This window comes from Mauremys mutica, chromosome 8, assembly GCF_020497125.1.
Source record: "Mauremys mutica isolate MM-2020 ecotype Southern chromosome 8, ASM2049712v1, whole genome shotgun sequence".
In the NCBI taxonomy this organism is placed as follows: domain Eukaryota; kingdom Metazoa; phylum Chordata; order Testudines; family Geoemydidae; genus Mauremys; species Mauremys mutica.
The window spans coordinates 83,501,585-83,522,705 of record NC_059079.1 but is presented as its reverse complement, the minus strand read 5'-3'; the positions used below and the strand labels follow the sequence as shown (position 1 = coordinate 83,522,705).

Sequence of the window (21,121 nt, the reverse complement as noted above, 5' to 3'; positions counted from 1 at the left end):
CTCCTTCAGCAATTTGAGCTATACAGCTGTTGACTGTTTTCTGTGTTTTGTAAAGGCCATATGCATTTATGATATATAACTCTTAAAATATCTGAAAACTGTAGCTATTAAGCTATGCCTAATGCAGAACAGTAAGAAGTGATACTGGCATGCAAAAACAAACAGACAAACAAACTCAGCCTTTGCCAAATGAGGTACAGTTCAAAACCCAGATATGTACCCTGTTTTTATTCAGTCACTAACCTCACAACCCAGTACATAATACTATGGTCTTGGAGCTACACACTGAGCAGGCTGTTTGGTGCTGCATATGGAACAAATGATTGTACTAAATGAATAGGCAAAACAGAGTTAGTGAGATGTTCATAGGCAAGCTCTGCATCTGAAATCCCTGCATAGGAAAGGATGTCTTTGGATCACAATCCCCTAGGTGCCTTCATCCCTAATATCCCACATAGCAGTAGATGTGGCAGCTGCAATCTGGAATAAATGTGTGCCATACTGACCAGGGTGTGCTTAAACGCTGAAAACTTGCGGTAAATTGGTATAATGTTTTTCCAATAAATAAGACTGTATCCTGCTCAAATTATAGATACAAGGCCTGATACATACCAGTTTTATTCCAAAATCGGAGTGTAAAAAGCAAACTTACAATGGAAAATGAGTTACAACATCAACAGATCCATTATTTAGTGACAAGATGGGGTCAGGAGCTATGGGATCAAATCTACCCTAGTCTCCCAATGTGGTGTGGGTGAAGGATTAGAAAGGAGGTAGGAAAGATTGGACAGTTAGTTCTATGTTCAATATACATTTTAGGTGGATCAGGCCAGTAGTTTTTCCACCGGGTCTGTACAAAAAAACAAAACAGTTTCCCTGCAACTCCCCCTTCTTCCCCAACTAGGGTTGCCAATTTTGGTTGGATGATTTTCCTGGAGATTTAATCACATGCCATAATCTTTAATTAAAGATTAATACAGGCCAATCCTGTTTGGTTGGCAACCCTATCTCCAACAAAACTAGAGACTTTTAAAAGCAAGTCAGTTACCTCAGGGGAGGAGGGAAATAGGGGGATGTGTTTCCTGGGAATCTTTAGACAAAATGACCTAAAATTTGCACTACAAGCTCCATCTGTGCCCTTTGTTGGCAGAGTGATTTTCACACAAATCTGTACATGCATGTGGATTTTTGAACACCTTGTAAAACACTTTATGCTGAACCTTAACTATGGTGCAACAGTGGTGCCACTCCATAATACCTTTAGTTATTTCAGGTCCTGATTATAATTCATTGAAGTCATTAGGAATCTGTCCACTGAATTCAGTGGTCTGTGGCTCATAAAGTTCTTCATAACTCAGTCATTACCTCAGAACACCTACTCAGTTTTTGTTGCCTTTCTCAGAACTCCCTCAAAGTCACCGTTAGGTTTCTGTTATTGGCTTTTACATCCATGGGGAAAGAGGACCAGATTTTCCTCATATTGCAACCTCTCTTGATACTGCACACCGAAACTCCAGTGGGACTGCTTATGTCAGAAAGGTTTGAAAAATTGGGCCTGCTTATAATTCAATTTTAACAGATTCAAATAGTTATCCATAATATTGAAAAGGAAAAAGGAAAACTTTAAAAAGCTTTATGAGTAAATCTGAAATTTGTAAAGGATTTGCTTTGTTCTGGAGAAATCCATTCATTTTGAGCTTGAATTTTTTTCTTTAATTTTGTTTTTTTGTTGCACTGCTACAATATAGCCAAGAACTTGTGTTCAGAATTTTATGGCTGTAAAAAGATTATCATTATTATTATTCATTAGCAAAAAAGTCTATTTAATTTACATTCACTAATCTCCCACTCTAACATTCTCATATCTTTTGCCAGCTAAAAGGAAAAAAATAGTTCATATTTTCTTTTAAGTTCAGCCCAAAGTTCATACTTAATTTCCATTAAGTGAAGTGATCGTTGGTTGAGGATGAAGGTGTCTTGGAAATTTTACCACCATTGTCTGCGATTTTATAGTTTTGTCCATATCACTTTCATTTATTAACATTTGTAATAAATATAATTATTGCTTCATCTTTTCCTTGAAATGTTCGTATTTTAAACAGCAATAATTTATATGGATTGCTTAAGTATGTGATTTGATATATTTAATGTAAAGTTTGTAACGTTCAAATAAGGCTTTGTTTCTGAGAGAGCTGATTTTAATATTCTGGGTTTTTTTTTGGTAAATACTGTATCAAATCAGATTTTATATACAAAAACTACATTAACCACAGAAACTACATTAAAAGAACACTCTTAAGGTTGCAAAATCAAGAACTCAAAAGTTGGGAAATGCCTTTATTTGAATATGTCATTAAGTAATAGATTCTACTAAGTGTGCACATGTACTGCACATGAGGCCATATTTTTTGGCATGCAATGTCCATTGGGGCTGCACATGCGAGCTTAGCCGCCACATTGTCCCACATGAGGACACAAAAGGTGGGGCAGCTGGGACCTCCCTTAGTTGTCTCTTACTGCCTATGGCAGTGAGACAGAACCTAGCTGGTCTTCAATCCACTAGACCAGAGATCGGCAACCTTTGGCCCGTGGCCCGCCAGGGTAAGGACCCTGGCTGGGCGGGTTTGTTTACCTGCCACGTCTGCAGGTTCGGCTGATCGTGGCTCCCACTGGCCGCGGTTCACCGTCCCAGGCCAATGGAGGCTGAGGTATGCGCCGAGGGATGTGCTGGCCGCCACTTCCCGCAGCCCCCATTGGCCTGGAGTGGCGAACCACGGCCAATGGGAGCCGTGATCGGCTGAACCTGCGGATGCGGCAGGTAAACAAACCCGCCCGGCCTGCCAGGGTGCTTACCTTGGCCAGGGCCGGCTCCAGAGCCCAGCGGGGCAAGCAGCCGCGTGGGGCAGCCCTTTCCTGGGGGGGGCGGCAGGCTGGGCCGGTGGACCTGCCGCAGTCATGCCTGCGGGAGGTCCACCGGAGCCCCGGGAGCAGCGAACCGCCCGACCAGCGGACCCTCCGCAGTCATGCCCGCGGGAGGTCTGCTGCTCCCGCGGCTCGGGGGCGCCTCCCGGGCATGACTGCTTGGGGCGGCCAAATTTGTAGAGCCGCCCCTGACCTTGGCGAACCGCGTGCCAAAGGTTGCCGATCCCTGCGCTAGACCATTGCTCAAGCTAAAATTTTCTGATACTTCTGAGAATCCTCAGAACAGCCTTGTATTCTTTAATTTAATCACCTAATCTGTTCTAGCACTTGATGGCTCAAACATTTCTTATCATACCCCTCCTTGTACAGGGACCTGGAAATGGCAGCTTCTAAACCTACAGGCTATAAAGCCTTGTCCATCCTTTGATGGATTAATTTCTCTGAAAGATGGGCACGGCCGATGCCTGTTCTGCTTGAGAGTATCCCGTATCTTGAGCAGGTGCTCAGTCTGCCTATCCTCTATTAAAATAAAGACTTAGTAGTAAATAAATAGGGGGAAAAATCAATGGGACAGGTTTTCAGCTACAGTATGGTTCACACTTTCTTTGCCATCATGGCAATGATGCTAGGGGAGATTGCTTCATCAAGCCACTGGAGTGGCTTGTTTTTCACTTGAACTGGAATTTTACAATGGTATTTCAAGGTTAGGGAATAATTTCTCCCTTGTGTTGTACTGGCTTTATTTCTTTCCTCTGATGCATCCTGCTAAATTCAGCTATTGAATATTCGTTCTGTCCCTTTGATGGGGTTATTGCAGAAAGCAAGAGGTGCTGGGTAACTTTGCATTTGATGTTGACTTCAGTAAAGCTGTGGTCAAAAGCTTTTAAATATAAACCTCTTCCTGAGACCTTTTTTTGGCATTATGATACGTATCAAGGCAATGTTCTTTTATTTAATTTTTTAATTCAAACTTGTTTAATCATCATTTGTTGTCTTCACAACTGTATCAAACATTTATATTGTGAAAATGACCCTAGCGTAAATTTGTAATATGGCTCTAAACCAAATGGATGTTTTCCCATTTACTTGAAAGGTTTTCCACTATTTCTCTTACTGCTTGGAAGATATTCATTCATCATTTGTCATTACGTACTTGATAAATGAAAAGACACAATAAAAGTGATCTCGTCTAAAGGTTTGAAAAATACTTAACATCAGCTACAGATCCGTGATAAATTTATCCTTATTGAAGAAACACAATGCCTCAGATATAATAGTTTATATTACTGTTAAACTAGTGTAAACATTTTCCCATTGAAAATTTCATTTTTAAGCATTCTAGAATTAGTTGTCTAAGTTTTCCACTGTGATTTAACTAATCTTTAAAACCAACATTTTTAGAAGGTGGTTTTGTTTGTTTTTAAAGGCCACTTGAGAGTAGGTATTTCTTAAACCTCCTTTAAGAAAAAACAAAAACATGTAAAAATAAAATTGTGTGTGTTGAAATTTAGTGAGGCATTTTGAACTTAAAAGTAACACATCTGATTATTTTTTTTAACCTGTTATGGTAACAAGTAACCCCTTATGATAACTATGATGAAAAGATGATAGAGAAAACAAGTCATGTTCTCTATTTTTTCCCAGTTTGTTTACTATGTGTAGTCATCTTAACTGTTTCCCCAGTATAATTGGTCATAATCAGTCCTCTTTTGTTTGTATGGGTCTTTCCCATATTAACTAGAGGGAGGTGGCGAAGGGAAGGAAAACAATTGTAAGACCACAAAAACTTTCACTGATGCTCAGGGCAGATGTAGAATCTGAAAGTTTTTTTAACTTTTAAGTTGACTAACTTTAAAATTTATCATGTCTTTTTAATCTTTCATAAAGGCATGCAATGTCTTTTTTTTTTTACAAATTGTTATATGATGAAAGATTGAACTTGTCTACTGTAATAAGCATTTTAATGAAATGTGTAATAGATGATTAGTGCAATGTTTCCAATACAAGTGTAAATGACAAATAGCCAGAACTTGCAACTCCTTTCTAAGGGCTAACTCTCAATTCAGCTTAGCATAGCAAGGGAAGGAGGCAAACTGAAAGATGCCCTGGCCGGCAGGAGTCCTGTCCCAGAGAAGGCAAGTTTCTTTGTGGTGGGTGCAGGAGCATGCTGTGCAGGGCACTTTGCTGGTATTCTGAGCAGTAACACAGCATACTCTGTAAAAGCAACAAAGAATCCTGTGGCACCTTATAGACTAACAGACGTTTTGCAGCATGAGCTTTCGTGGGTGAATACCCACTTCTTCAGATGCAAGTCTGACAGCATACTCTGACTATGTGTCTCTCTAATACCCTGGGACCAATACAGCTTCAATGATACTCATTCTGAGAATATCCTTTGGTGTGATCAGGTAATTAGTGCACTCCCCCCGCTGGCTGGGAGGATGGTTGGACATATCCCCACAATCTTGAAGATGAGTTTCAAGAGCTAGTGCATAAGAGCTAAGGGAGAGACTTGTCTTTCTTCAGCAGTATGCAGATCCCACCACCCAACTTGCAGACCAATCCAGTTTAAGACAGAATTTAGCCCTAAGTAAGTTGTTTTTGTTTGTTCTCAATAGATATATCAATCCCAATTCATAATTGGTATAACCAGATGCAGTTGCTATGGCCATCTGTTTTCCAAATTCATCAGTGGCCTAAATGGTGGTGTGCCCACAAGTGTGGTGTAAGAAGGTTGGAAAGTGGGTGTAAGTGATATTATTGACACTGATTTGCCATTCAGTGGATGTGCAAACTAAGTGTAACTTAACACAGGCGGAGTTGGAATGAGGGATAAGCAGAATCGCACTGAACAGGATGATATACAAAATATAAGAGAAAGGAGGTGTTGAGAGCACCTGCTTATTCATCCGTCTTCTTACACCCACCTCTTGTTAGCTCTTGTTACAAACTTCCCTTTCACCCTCTCAGCATGGAAGTTACACCTATTCAGACCTACTTACGCTCAGACCAAATTAAACCACCATTTATATCACATCTGAATTAGATTCATTCTTACAATGACAAGGTGGGTGAAATGATATCTTTTATTGGACCAATAAAAGCTATTGCCTCCCCCACCGTGTCTCTCTAATACCCTGGGACCAATACAGCTTCAATGATACTCATTCTGAGAATATCCTTTGGTGTGATCAGGTAATTAGTGCACCTTAAAACCTTCCAAAATTCCATGTAGGATTAATGTATAACCATAGTTTGCTCTCTAAGCCTTCTGTAATCATTTGATACTTTATGGAGAGCAATAGAGCTAAAATATAATTGTGTCTGTATATTTCCATTGAGATCCTGTTCAGGAGTGCCTGGTACATCAGAAAGCTTCTGTTTTAACCAGCAGCAAATTTCATTTGTTTCATTAAAAGTAATATTGTCAGCTTAATCCATTAACTATACAGAATGTTAATGTAGCATTGATTTTTGACTGCAGTCATAACAATTGAAAAAAACTATGTCTTTTATATATAATGATACTATATGTACCTGTGTTACAATACTCCTTGAGAGAAATGAGCTGAAATCCTGGACCCAATTAAACCAATAGGAGTTTTACCATGGACTTCAGTGGGGCCAGCTACCATGGTGTTTTGTTTTGTTTTTTTCCTGCTCTTACTGATTTGAGACTCTTTGGACATTGGGCTTCAGCTGTTTGAACTCGTTAGGCAGAATGACCAATCACTGGCTTCCAGTTGTTTTCTTATTAATGAGCATCTGCATTCCCACTGCAGGTTGGCTCCTGTGTTTTCTTCATTTCATCTTCTGATGGGGCTCGTAACAGAACAATCTGTTGTCCAGATAGGCAGAAACCTGTTATGGCCAGGGCGGGCTCCAGGAGTTTTGCCACCCCAAGCAGCCAAAAAAAAAAAAAAAAAAGCCGCCATCGTGATCTGCAGCAATTCAGCGGGAGGTCCTTCGCTCCGAGTGGGAGGAAGGGACCCTCCTCCAAATTGCTGCCGAATACCTGGACTTGCCACCCCTCTCTGGAGTGGCCGCCCCAAGAACCTGCTTGCTAAGCTGGTGCCTGGAGCCAGCCCTGGTTATGGCTGTGTCCAAATGACTCCTTTCCCCACCCCAGCCCCCAAATTGTGCTTTCAGCGTAATGAAAAATCCAACTGAAGAAAATGTGGGAGTCTTCTTTTAGAGGCAGGGGTGCAGGGCAAGAAAAAAAATCTTGGACACCAGTGATTGGTATCTTTGCCTAGTAGTTCTGGGCAGCGAAAGGATATCCACTGGCCTAAACTATCTAACATTTCATTGCAGAAACCTGATCTGCAGGGATGGGAAATCTCTCTTTCTTTGGTTGGGGAACAGATTGTAAAAGCTATGGGCACTGGATTTTTTAAAATCTATATTTATGGTATTTTGTGATTTTTTTTCTCTGAACTTGATACATTTTTCTTTCTTCCTGACAGTTACTTCTTGCTTTTTATTGCTAAACAAATCTGGAGCTCTCTGTCACTTTGTGTGGAGTGGACATCACCTACAAAACCCGTTGAATAGCGTGTTGGAGGTCCACCACCTTGGTGAGTGGAATCATAGTTACAATTTTATGTGTTGTTCTGATTCAGGTTGTGTTTGTATTGTTGACCAAAGTGCTTCCATGCAGGCTTTAAAAATGCCTTTCCAGATCTCTGCAGGAAAGTGCTTTTTGTGGAGAAGAGCAATTTGTCCTAGCATTTTCCTTTACAGAAATCTGCTTCAATCTCTTCCAGCCCAATTGAACCACTTCAGAATATTTTACAAAGAGAAGCCTGCCCTTTCTCTACCTGCCTGGATTTTGCTTTTGTTTGAGTTGCCTATCCTGAAAGAAAGACCTGTATCAAATAGGGGTTTTAGGAATTTGTTGTTGTTGTTAAAATAAATTGTTCCTTGTTCAAGATGGACCGTTTATTCGGAATCCTAGAGCAGTAAAAATTATTTAGCTAGTCAAAGCAATTGGTTGACTGCATACTCCTAATGTTATAAATCTGCATATAATATAATATGCCCTGTGCAAAGGAAAGATAAACGAGGGAAAAAATCCTGTGAATTGTTGGTTCTTTCATGGTCCTCCAACTGCCAGCCAGAATGCTCACAAGACACCCTATAATTTAATTATGTTGTACATACCCTCTGGGAATTCATATAATTATATACTTTAGCACACTACCCTAGTGTGTCCAGTAGAGAAAAGCAGGCTGTCTTTTTTAGGAGCAGCTCAAGAGGAGAAAGTATAACCCCTTGAGTTGATGATTCCCCTAGAAAAGTTAAAACAAATCTAAAATGAAATAAATCATTCTGAGCTCTGCACTCTTCCACGGTTCTTAATTCTACTGCATACTAATTTTGAGGTAGATATGGCAATCCTTATTCAAGCCAAATTGCCATTGAATTCAGTGCATGTTTTGATTAAATAAGGATGGGTAGATTTGGCCTCTTTATTTAAAATATTTAGTTTGGTTTAGTATTAAATTTCAACTGTATAAATATCTTTCAAACCAGGCATTAGATACCTTTTGGGCCTGATTTTCAGAGGTGCTGAGCACCAGACTCCAGTTGAAGTCTCAGTGGACTGGAAAGGTTCAATGCTACTGAAAAATCGAGCCATTCATCAGCATTCTATTTGTTACAGTGGCTCATTTCCCACAAGCAATGCAACTTCTTGGCACTATAAACTGACAACTTCTTTCTTATTTCCTGGCTGCGTAACTTAATTTTCCTGCAATTTATTAGAGCATTAAGGTCACTGCTACGTAATTATGATATATCTTGTTATGACTGCCTGAAGCTCCCAAATTTGCAACATTTATATTTGTGTTTATATAAAAGTTGATATATATAATACAGGGAAATTATGTGAAAGATAGTTGAAAGTAATCTAAAAATATATATGTAAAACAAACTCTTTTTAAAGAGAAGAAAATCTGGTATTTTGCAAATCTAAGTATTGTTGTCGTAATTATTTATTACATTTATAAACACATCTGTCACCTTCCATATCTAAACATGATTTTTATTTGGTCATCCTCAGGGTCACAAAAAGCTATAAAAAATGTGTTTGAGCTGAAGTTGACTTCAGTGCTCCACACTATTTAATAACCTTCTGCACCCTTGCATTGATATGAAGTAACCAAAAGTAGGTATAAGCTAAATACTGGAAGAGAGATTTTTCTACCAGGCAGGCTTGGAGATCCTTGCTCATAGGCAAAGGTTGTTTAATGGAAATGTTGACGGCTTAGTCCTCATTGATGCTCAAGAGGAATAGAATACACATAGATCTTCTCTATGAAATGTATAAGGATTTTTTCAGTGACACTTTCCATTTTGCTCCCATATCTAGTGGTAATGCTCCTTGAAACCATTTTGAGGCTTATTTCCTTCTAAGTTGCAAGAATGTTGCTGCCAATGATAGCTGACCCTCATATTGGCCTGAATGTGTTTGCCCAGTTTCTGAGGAATCTCTTCAATCGGAGTTGCCAGTCACTCCAGCAATACTTGGATTTAATTCCACACTGTATTTTGTGTAAGGAGAATATAGCTTTAAGCATCCCCTGGTATGTGTTTCCTGAGAAGGATGATGGAAATTTCAGAATATTGTCTTCTGTTGTTCAGCGACAGTTTCAAGAACCCTTCCAATTAGATATCCAGTTTCTTACTTGATTTCTATTGAGTCACTGTTGGTACTCCTGAATATTGTTTCTAAGTCATCTCTTTATATCTGTGCCTTAAATTCACACTCAGTCCTCCAGTGGCTGCCGTAACAGGCTGATTAAGCACCAATCCTTTTGCCAAAATGCATGGACTTCATATTCCCCCATCCCTCCTCTGCTCTTGTTATCTTAAATCAGGACAGCGTGTTTTTTTATTTGTTCTTTATATATTCCAGATGAGTCTCAACCTTACACCTGAGTTGTTCACATAGTGTCTTCCCAATTTCACGATATTCTCTCATGTTTCAGTTTTCAAGCTCCAGTTTTATCATCTAAATGGAGGTCTTTAGAAGGCCCTGTTTTTCCTTCCTTTCACTGTCATGTACCTTCTTCAGAGTCTCTTGTTATTGTCAGTCTACCATCTTTTCCTTGTTCTTACTGTCAGGGCTGATCCCAAAAGTATATGTCAGAGAGGAATAAGCTCTCTTAATTTATGTCTAAAACCTCAGTTCTCTGGACCCTGCCATGTCTGCAATGTTTGTTATTCCACAGTCCATCTACTTTTTATGTATTTTATTTTTTAATCAGTTGGACCTTCATATTTTCTGATTTATTCTGTGCTCAATGTTATGTAAAGCATCCTGTAGGCACTTGACTTTAGTACAGTTACAACAGAATGATGTCAGTTGAGTTACACCATGATTGAATTTGGTAAGATATATATTTTAATTTATTTTACATGAAAAAGGAGCCCTATGCTCATGGTACTTGAAGACTTAGGGTTTGATTTTTCCACTGCTGTATATTTTGTGTAATATTTGTATTTGTACAGAGTGAATGTAAGATTCTATCACTGAAGTGAGTGGAGAACTCTGAAATGATAGTGTTTTACCTCCACTTTGTATAAGATGCACGGAGGTGTATTATTGATTTAAAAATATTATTTGTTCTTATTTTTGTCATGGCATATGGGTTTGTTTTTTGTTGGCTTTTTTGACATTTATCCCCTGAATAGCTAACATTAATCTTTCAAAAATGCAAACACTATGCAATTTTTTTTTAAGTTTTCTGTTAGTCGTATTTTAAGAAATTATTTCATTTCTTTCAATTGATTTTTTGAATCTTTGTATTCTTGAGTATTTTTATCTATTTTTTGCTCTTAAACTGAAAAACAGCAATTAGAAGCTACTAAAAAGCTATCAGGTCTCTGAGCACTGGAATCACAAAACCAATATAACTTCTCCTCATTGTCTATTTCTCCATTTACTATTTTAGCAGTAGGTGCAGGGAAAGTTCTATTCTATGCAATAGTTAAAATTGTTAATTATAAAGTTGTCAAATGTTGTTTGAATATTATTCTCCCATGCATTTATCACTTTTTCGTGGAGTCACCCCTCCTGATAATTTCCAATATAAGTGCAAATTTATTTTGATGGAGTACTGAATAAATATAACATTGTCCTTAATAAAACAGCAACTTTCTAGCATCCATAGAGCAGGGCAGAAGAACAAGAATAAATATGCAGTTATAATGAGCCATGATGTGAATAATCTAGACCAATCTAGAATTAGGACAGCTATCCAGAGGGATTAGATATTTTGAAAATCGTGGTTCCCTACACTATATTTGAATGAATCAACTTATTTCTGTAAGTGTTAAAATTAAACAGATGGGACCTTAACTTTTGTACTCAAGTCTTCTTTGATGTTGGTGATTTTGATGTTACTGGGAAGAATTGTGTTTCTCCTGCCAACTAATGTTGTCCCATCCGACCATAGCAGTCTGTGCATTCATAGACTTGGCTGAACTCTGCTAAATTGGCAGGAATAGGAGAAACCATTTTGCAACTGCATCTAATAAGGTAGGGTCTGAATTGAAGGATGTGGACGAAACCCAACTGGTCTCATGTCCTACCTGGATAGCTAAGAGAGAGAATTCTTTTTAAAAAATGTTTCATAGGACTCCCAGAGATTTATGAAAGATTAAGAGAATTCAACCAGTACAGTAGCTTGAAGGTGGTAAAGAAGAGAGCAGCCAAGTCTCCTAGCATCTTTCTGGACTTACTCCAGAAATCAGTTGTCCTAAGCATTTGAAAGCTCTGATGGAAAATGAAAAATATAGAAAAGATGTAAAGATTTTCAAATCAAATGTATTAGCATTTTAGCTAATAAAGGTTATAATGAGAAGTCATACAGGTATACTGGCATTCAACATGGAGAAAAATTGAATAGATTGTAGAAAAGTTTTAGAAAAATTTGGCTGATTGTTGTAGAAGGAACAAGGTTAAATGCTGATTAAAAAATGCAGATTGCACTTAACTTTTTCAACCAAGATTATTTTTAGAACTAGCACCAAAATTTCTACATTCTATGCTGAAAATATTTATAATTTATATATTTTTCCTAGTCTTTAGTGAGACACAAACTATCTGTGCAAGAATGGCTGATGTATAAAGAGACAAGGTGAGTGAGATAATATCTTTTATGGGATTAATTACTTCACCCACCTTGTTTTCCTAATATCCTGGGACCAGCATGGGTACAACAGAATTGCATACAATGATGTATAAAGAGAGATTCCAAGCTCTTGATCTTTGAATTATCTAACTAAACGTATCTTGTCCTATATGTCACAATTGGAAAAAACAAACAAACCCACTAATCCTTATAGTTCTATCTGTGGATTATCTAATGGGTAATTAGGGTGAAGAAACTATTAGAGGAAAAAAATGTTTCAGGTTTACTGCGTGTTCTAGAATGTAAGTCATGAGAAAAATACATTAGGAAAGGTACAAAGCAACATTTTTAAGAGTGGCCTGGGTGGTCAGAATCTAGATTAGAAACTTGGAATGGCAAATAATGGTTGTCATGGGAAAACCAAAATATGAACATTGTAAATCTTGGCAAATGACCCTCTCTGTGAGCTTCTATGAGATCAGATCCAAGTTTTATTGAATAAACTTGCTCCGGATGAGGAAAAGCAATATCCCAGTTTTACCACTAGTGTTAAAAATGTCCTTTATTTGTGATTTACCTCATTATAACATCTTGTTCTAAAATATGAAGTAAAAACTTATGGCAAATATAGATTTTGTGGGACTGATCCTGAAGGGTCAGCAAAACTTGAACAGCACTTGTAGTCATTCAACGGAGTTAACTGCAGGACTGACCCCTTAGAGTTTCAGAGCTTATCCCGAATTGAATTGTTTCAAAGTAAAAAGGAGAAAGGTTGCACACAGTAGTCTGCCTTGGAATACAAATCTGCTTTCATATGCTATATGACTCAGAATTCAGACAGACAATATATGTCAGTAGATAACTTGGTAAAAGTGTGTCCTGGAATAGGATATTATGTAAGCAGTTAATGGGTATAATTGAGAGTTCAAATGTATTCACTTTAAGGTAATCAGAAGAACACCAAAGATCTAGCTGATCTAGCTGTTTGAATCATCCCATGAACACCTTCCTTTTTATATATCTACTAATAAAATATTACTGATTTTATTTTTAAAATGGAGAGAAGAAACTCACTATTTGAACAAGTCCCTTCCTCAAAGATGCCACCTTTATTTTTGGCTACATTTTTATAACAGAAAGAGCTAACTGGTCTTCACAGATCAGTTATGAATACAGTTGCAAAGGTAAAACCTATTTCAGCACTGAATCTGTCCAGAGTCATCAAACTGCTGGTGGATATGCTAACTTGGAAGTTTTGATAGATCTTTTCCAAAGGTGACTGCAGGTTTTGCAGAAGGGGGAAGCTATGTGGCCATTACAGTGAGAAATAAAAATGTTCATACCTAACGGGCATTTCAGTGTATCAGGGAAGACCCACCAGCATCAGTACTCCATCTGACAGCTATATATATTGGCAACAGAAGTTGGGACGTGATTCAGTTACAATAAGCCTGAAAGCAGGCTAAGGTGTCATCCTGGAGATGACTGTTATTGACTACAGGAATGAAAGTATTACTGGCGAGTGAGATACCTTCTAAGAATAATTCATTTTTGAGTAATATGGAGTCTTCTTAGGATGCTAATAGTGCAGTAGACAAACATGTCAGTGAGGCATTGGAGAGTGAAGAGATTATGCCTCAGTGTAACTATGTTGCAATTGCAGTAGCATATGAAGCAGGATGAGTCATAAAACAAATAATTTTGCTGTGGACTTTTTTCTGCCTTCAGAATTAAAGTTGTTAAAGGAGACTGTTGCATAGGGTATTTCGAACCTGTGTTTTGGGCCCTGTAGCAGGGTGGACCCCTGCTCCGGCCCTGAAGGGGTTAAAAACAGCCCTGGGAAGGGGCTGTGGCTGGAGAAAGCAGCATTTAAGCTGGGCTGATTGGGGGAAGTGGCCATGCCCCAACCTGAGCCACAGGGCCTTATAAGAAGGCCAGGGAAGCCAGAAGCCCAGACAGTCTCTTTCTAGCTGTAGAGGGAGATGGGCCTGGCTGCAGGGAACTGGACATAAGGTACCTGAGTGAAGCAGGGCTGGGGAAAGGCAGAGGAGCTGGGGAGCTCTAGCCTGGAAAGCCCCAGGCTGCGGCCTAGCATTGGGCTAATAGGTACTGGGGTTGCAAAGGGCAGCCCAGGGGTAGGCCAAGGCAGCAGGCCCAAACCCAACCTTGCCAGTGATGAGTAGGCTGATACTGCAGTCTGCCCCAGGGTGTGGGGCTAGACAATGACTGGCAGTAGCCATACACTGAGGCAAGGTGGGGGCTAGAGGGTGCGGGTTCCCTGGGGAGGGGAGACCCAGAGAGAAAGGGGTTACTGCCAGGGGGCAGCACCCCATGTAAAAGGTCACCGGGTCCAGGGAGGGACACGGGGGCCAGAGGACAGGCGGATCATCGGCCTGCAGAGGGTGCTCCAGAGCTGGAACGGAGCTAATTCCCAGGAGTCACCAGCAGGAGGCGCCGCAGGGGTGAGTTGGCCCGTCTACAAGCCCACTGGAGCTTTTATTTTAAATAGCTGATATGTCAAAGGGCTCAGTATTTTTGTGTGTGGGGGATGGAGATTTCACTTTACCTTGATGGCATTGTCCATCTTAATCCATATTCACGGTAGAATGCATATTTAGAATATATAGTTAATAGTGGAACTTATTTTTATTACTTCCAAGACTTTTACTGTTGTTGTTAATGTAGTGTAAAAGTCTTGGAAGTAATAAACAGCATAGAAGAGAACTTCCCTGAACCAAGTTGTTTACATGGTAAGGCTTCCTTCCAGCAAACACTCATGGATCTGCTTAACTTTCACCATGTGAATTTTTCCATTTAAATCTTTGAAATAAGTATGTAAGTTTTCCAGAAAACAGAAATAAGAATTATATACAAAGGTGGGACTAAACTATTCAATGAATTTGGGAACAAGAGACCCCTCCTGAACAGTGAAAACATGAAATCATTGTCAGAATACCCCAAAAGGATGATATTACTGACTGTAACAACTAGAGTGGAGTTACATGGCTCTCTGCTGTAGGAAAAACCTTCTGCAGTGTGATACTACACAGGGTGAAATAGGCAGTGGATGCAAAGCTTAGAGAAGAAGAGGCTGGATTCAGCCCCAAAAGATCCAAACTCATTGAATTGTGCTTTTTGTCAAACCTAGTTCTTGCACATACCCTGTTCTCTCACAAAGAAATACATAAAGAAACACGGAATTCACCAGGTGGCAGAATGAAAAATCTGATCAACAACATCTGCATGAGCTCAAGATTCAACTTGTCTGTCCAAGATATAAGGACATATCAAGCTGCAGATATTAGTAGTGACTACAATCTTTGCATTGCTAAACTGAAATTAAAATTGAGAAAGATCAGCTTTTAAGCAGAAGGCGGTAAAGAGAATCAACAAAATAAATCTGAAACCAAAAGAGTACTGTCAGAAATTCCAACTTTAACTAAGGAACAGACTTGAGGCACTGCCAGAGACAGAGGAAGGTGAGAGAGAGAGAGACTGGACCTGAAGAAAAATGGGCAGTGCTCTATGTGATTCAAGCTGCAGCTGGATATCATCACAGACAGAGCAAGAATTGTATAAGCCAAGAGATGTGGCATCTCACTGAAAAGAAAACTCCTGAATGCTAAGACCAACGAACTATTGGAAAAGACACAGTAGGAGTATAAGAAAGCAGACAAGGCAGTGAAATATAACAACTATAAGTATGCTGAAGATGAAGCTGCTGCTTTGCTAGAAAGCTACAGAGCCATTACCAAGTGACTAAGCCCTGTGTGCACGTTTCAAAACAGGACATGGACCAATAAAAAGCAAAGATAAAAAATAAAAATATGCTTATAAGTGAAGTAGAACAGAAAAACAGATGGGAAGAGCTTTTCATAAAAGTCCCTAATAGACCCAACTCTATTTCAGCACCAGTTTTTGATTAAACATGTGAACCTGACCAGCTTGACATTAAAATCAGTCCAATAGAGATGCCAGGAGTACAGGTTGCAATGAAAAAGCTGAAAAATAAAGTGACAGGAGATGATCTCATCAGATTCTCCTTATTTCCCCATTACTAATCTATTTAAAGTATGAACTTTTTCCTGGAGTTATGTATATATAATATACAAAAGTGACCAAATCCTCAGCTACATTGAAGTCAATGGAGGTACTCAGATTTACAGTAGATGAGGATGTAGCTCTTTATTTACATATTATTGGATTTTCTAGGTAGTGCTGTAGAAGTTTGCATCTTTGAAATTGTTCTTGTTTGGAATTAGTAGCAGTGCAACTGGAATATGAGATGTTTGGAATAAGAGCTTAAAGTTTAATGTCAGATTACTCATTTTGCTCACACGGACTATTGTGGTTTCCCTCACTTTACCATTTAGCGTGTTAGAGTTATCCTCCTTTGACAACCAGCATCTGCAGCCATTCAGGGCATGTCAGTTCTACAATATGTATATATCCATTATCATTATTTAAAGTGTCTTATGATAAATATTGAAGACTACATTGTAGTAGAAAAACTATAAAACAAAAATTGATCCAATGTTTTGCAATGCAGTAACTGGACTACTGCTGGTTATTTTTTAAGTAGTTCATTCTCAGTCAAATGAATTTTCCCTTTTTAAATATGGAAGTTACATATTTGCCTTATCTCAGTAGTTTGTTTTTCGACTCCATCTCCTTAGCAACAGACATCTGTTTCTATTCTCCTAGTCATTACATCCAAAGAAAGTAGCTGCTTCAAAAATAATAAAGGCAATTTCTATGAATTGGGTACCTTAATTGTTGCCAAGGACCCTTAGTGTAATAATGAGGCATGCAAAAATTGACAAAAATCTTTTAATTGATGTGTGTCTAGTTATCCATGTTGTTTAGCTCAGATATAAAGTATTACCGGTGAGTTATTGTGTAATTTACTATGTGACACATAAAAAAGTGATATTTACTATTATTTTAGAGAGACTGTGATTTTGCGGGTTGCTTTGTAACTAATCATTCTTTATGTTGAAAGTAGAGGGTAGATTGGCCATTAGTGTGCCTTAAAAATAGAGAATTGAATATATGTGGATTACACATAGCTACTTTTGTAATTTGTCTGAAAAAGACAAAACCTAATTTAATTAAAAATAACACTTGTTTATTTTATAGTAGCTTGCTTTCACATATCATGATAGATTTTTTTCATCCCTACTAGAGCTTATGGTAAAGTGATTTAAAACCATTATTTGGTTTTACAGCAGCTTTACACTGAATGCCAGACTATTTGTGTCATATTGTTTAGAATTCCTAAAGCATATACAATTGGATTGTGTAACACAGAAATTTAGAATGCAACCAACAATAACGTTGTCCAGGATCAGCACCTGTACATGTCTAAAAGCCTGATAGGGAGCAGTGATTTACCCTTTGAGTGTTAAGAAGGGAGAACCGGTGCCTCTAGCACCACAACCAGTGCCCTCACTGATTCTGAATCTGTGGCTGGATGACTAGCTACCTACACATACTTGGCAATTAGAGTAAAGTGCATAACAGTATCTGTTGAGACTTGAATGTGAACTACCTAGCTCATGGCACAATAGAGATTTCAGTGACAGTAGTTACTTTAAAGCAATATCAACAAGATTGCCTTAGTTCTCATCGGTAACTTTATTTGCTGCTGTTTATGTCAAAACAGATGCAATTATTTGACAGTTATATTGGGGATTTTGGAATAAGACTGTATGTATATTTAGGAAAATCATTTTAACTTAATGTTTAGGGGATTTGTGATATTTTCTTAGAATAAACGTTTAATATATAAATACATGTTTATAAGTGCATTTGAATAAAATATATAGGGATTGGTTCTCTCTTTATTTACACCACTTTCATACTCTTGCAACTACACTGACTTCATTGGAGTTTCTCAGGATTTATAGATGTGAACAGAGAAGAATTGGGAGAATGGGGTACCTCTACTGTAAAGGAGTTTATGATATAAGAAAGCTGAGGCACTTCTCAAGCAAATATTTTCTATCGTATAGAGTGCTTCATTAGGAGCTCAGATCTCATACTTTAAAAAAATATATTTTGTCCAAAACTGTCTTACAATTAATGCCTCAAGTGTTGTATTTTATTTGGTTTGGTTTCCATTCCATCCTTTCCCTCTTTCAGTATATCTGTACAATGAGAGCCCCATAGTTTAATATTTTCATGGACTCCTTTGCAGGACATCAGTCACTTTCTCTGTCACCAGAGCTGCTATGTAATGATATCAGAACTGAGTGTGTGCATCAGGGAGAAATAGGGCAGGAAGTGGGGGTGAGAGGGTGCAGAACTTCTTGCAGCCAGAGGAGTTTTCTGTGGGATTGGTCTGACCCATCCACAACTCCTGCTGCATCTTGCAGGGGAAGAGAAAGTCCTGTCCACCCCCTGCCCAACTGGGAGTAGCTGCTGAGCTCGACACAGGGTAGAAGCCCCCAGTCGGGGCATTGCCAATCCCACCCTAATCCTCTTCTGCCCCCCCCCAGTGATTTACCTCTCTGCCTGAAACAACATGCCCAGTGCTGATGGGGAAGGATGTGTGACCACTCTTGCATCTTCCCATTGCTTCCCTGTCAGAAAGTCATTTTTCTGCAGTGAAGCAAAGAAATCTGCAGGGGACATGAATTCTGTGCACATGCAGTGACACAGAATTCCCCCAGGAGTAATGAGAGCTTCCGTTGTTTACTTTGTTGTGGTCTCATCTAAAGGAAGTGCAGGCTGACTTTCACAGAGTATTTTCTAAGTAAATTGCTCAAGGCATTTCCTCACAAGCAGTTTCTGTATTTAGGTTTTGTATCCAGAAATCCATAATAGTTTATTTCAGGGGTGGCCAACCTGAGCCTGAGAAGGAGCCAGAATTTACCAATGTACATTGCCAAAGAGCCACAGTAATACGTCAGCAGCCACCCATCAGCTCCCCTGCTCCCAGCGCCTCCCACCCACTGGCAGCCCTGCCAATCAGCACCTCCCCCTCCCTCCCCACACCTCCTGATCAGTTGTTTCGTGGTGTGCAGGAGGCTCTGCGGGGGAGGGGGAGGAGTGAGGGCACTGCAGGCTCAGGGGAGGGGGCAGGAAGGGATGGAGTGGGGGTAGGGCCTGTGACAGAGCCAGGGGTTGAGCAGTGAGCACCCACTGGTCCATTGGAAAGTTGGCGCCTGTAGCTCCAGCCCCGGAGTTGGTGTCGGTATACAAGGAGCGGCACATTAACTTTTGAAGAGCTGCATGTAGCTCCTGAGCCACAGGTTGGCCACCCCTGGTTTATTTGCTTGGGATGGGATTTTTTTCGAAGAAGACATGCACCATTTTTTGTTCTAGATAGAAATGTTAAAATACTGTACAGCACAAAGGGAAAAAAATTGAAGATGACATAGCTAGCTACTCAAAATCTTCTCTTACTAATATTCCTACAGATGTTTAGTTGCTAGGAATGTAAATATTCATAAGTTGATGTATCATGATGGTGGATAATGCCATCTTTCCTTGCCTAGTAATTGTACTAGTAGAATGTAATTACTTAGGAGTATTGTACCTTCTCTTAATGTCTACTGCAACTAGCTTAAATTTTTTTCTTCTCTTCATGAGTAAATTTTTGGTACTATAATAATTAATCTCCATCAGTTCATTGAATTTTAGTGTAGATCTAATCTAATTTTAATGGTTTAATTCTAATCTAATTTTATAAGGTTTATGTACTGATCTTAGATAGGAAGAAATGTACAATTAAAGTTTAATCTAAAATTTGTTCAAAGCAGTATATTGATTTTAAAAATATATGCTTTAACGTAGAATCACAGATTCAAAAGCTTCCTGGACTTGATATCCACAACACTGATCATTTTAGAAAAATGATTTAGAGATGGCTCATGCAGTCTGTATTTGTGCCATTGCTCTAGGTTCCTACTGTCATCCTTGTAGCTACTTTTTCTTACAAAACATGACTCTCTTTCTCTTCTCTCCACTCCCGTATATCTCTTCTTGTAAAGGCGAATGTGCTAACTGCTTCCTAAGCCAGTTTGAAATATGGCTCTGGAGATGCATAGTCATATTTTTTCCTTCTTTGTAACTGTAAGGTTCTTTAAAAATATTAGTTAAAATAAAGAGATTCCTTCTCCTGATATAGCCACTTTGCATTCCTCGGCTGATACTTTGGGCCTGTTAACTCTGTGGGTCTCCTCAGCTGAGCATTCTGCCAATATGGGAGAATCATCAACACTGCTGTGCTCTGTTGATCAACACCTTAGGTCTGTTACGTGCTGGAGTATGATAGAGCATCTCTGAGGCTCCTCTAACATACTCTGAGGTTGGAAAAAATGTGCCCAATAAAACATCACATTTTAACCACAAACTAATGGGGTGTGATCTTCTCAGATATCTGTTTAATAACTCTGTGCCTAGGGAATTAATTCAGGCTATTTTCAGACAAATTTTGAATACCTTGATGAGCCAGAATTTGAATCACAGGTAGAAGAGCAAGATCTAAATAAGATAAAGTGACACCAAATCCCACATACCTACAAGAGTATTCCAGAAGGATAGAAATTAGAATTAGTTTGACTATTTTGCAATGAAAGTCATTCTAAAAGTCTGGAAATACATGTTTTTGATACTGCATTATTTTAAAATTGTATTGGTCAGATTTTACTTTCATTAAACCCACGGTAAATTGGGAGTAACTTCACAAAGATCATTAGAATTACATCACTGTAAAAATAACACAATTGTGAGGAGGATGAGGCCCTCTCTAGTCAGGAGAAAAGCAGATCAAAGATATTAACTTAAGTTACTGGTGGTCCAGGTTGCTAGTGTCATTGGAAGGCTCTTTGATGTCCTACTTAAAACGAGTTAGTGGATGCAGTTCCTAGTGAACCAGGTGTCCACACCACAATTGACAATAATTGGCTATTTCTTTAGCAGCCTTGGCAGAGATGCCAGGAACATATTGGTCTTGAAACTTGAATTACTCTCTCATCTCTAGAGTTGGTTCCTCCACATGATGTTTATGGTGCATCGGCAGTTCACTGTGGGGAAACTTGTGCTCTACCTAT

At 38.9% G+C, this 21,121-nt stretch overlaps 1 protein-coding gene across 1 annotated transcript in view; it reads left to right on the top strand.

Moving 5' to 3' along the window:
* TENM2 (teneurin transmembrane protein 2) overlaps positions 1 to 21,121 on the top strand; it is a 966,597-nt gene that overhangs the window by 13,386 nt on the left and 932,090 nt on the right. The window contains exon 3 of the mRNA XM_045027903.1: positions 7,389 to 7,499. The gene's annotated coding sequence lies outside the window, so the exon portion shown is untranslated. The remainder of the gene's footprint in view (positions 1 to 7,388; positions 7,500 to 21,121) is intronic.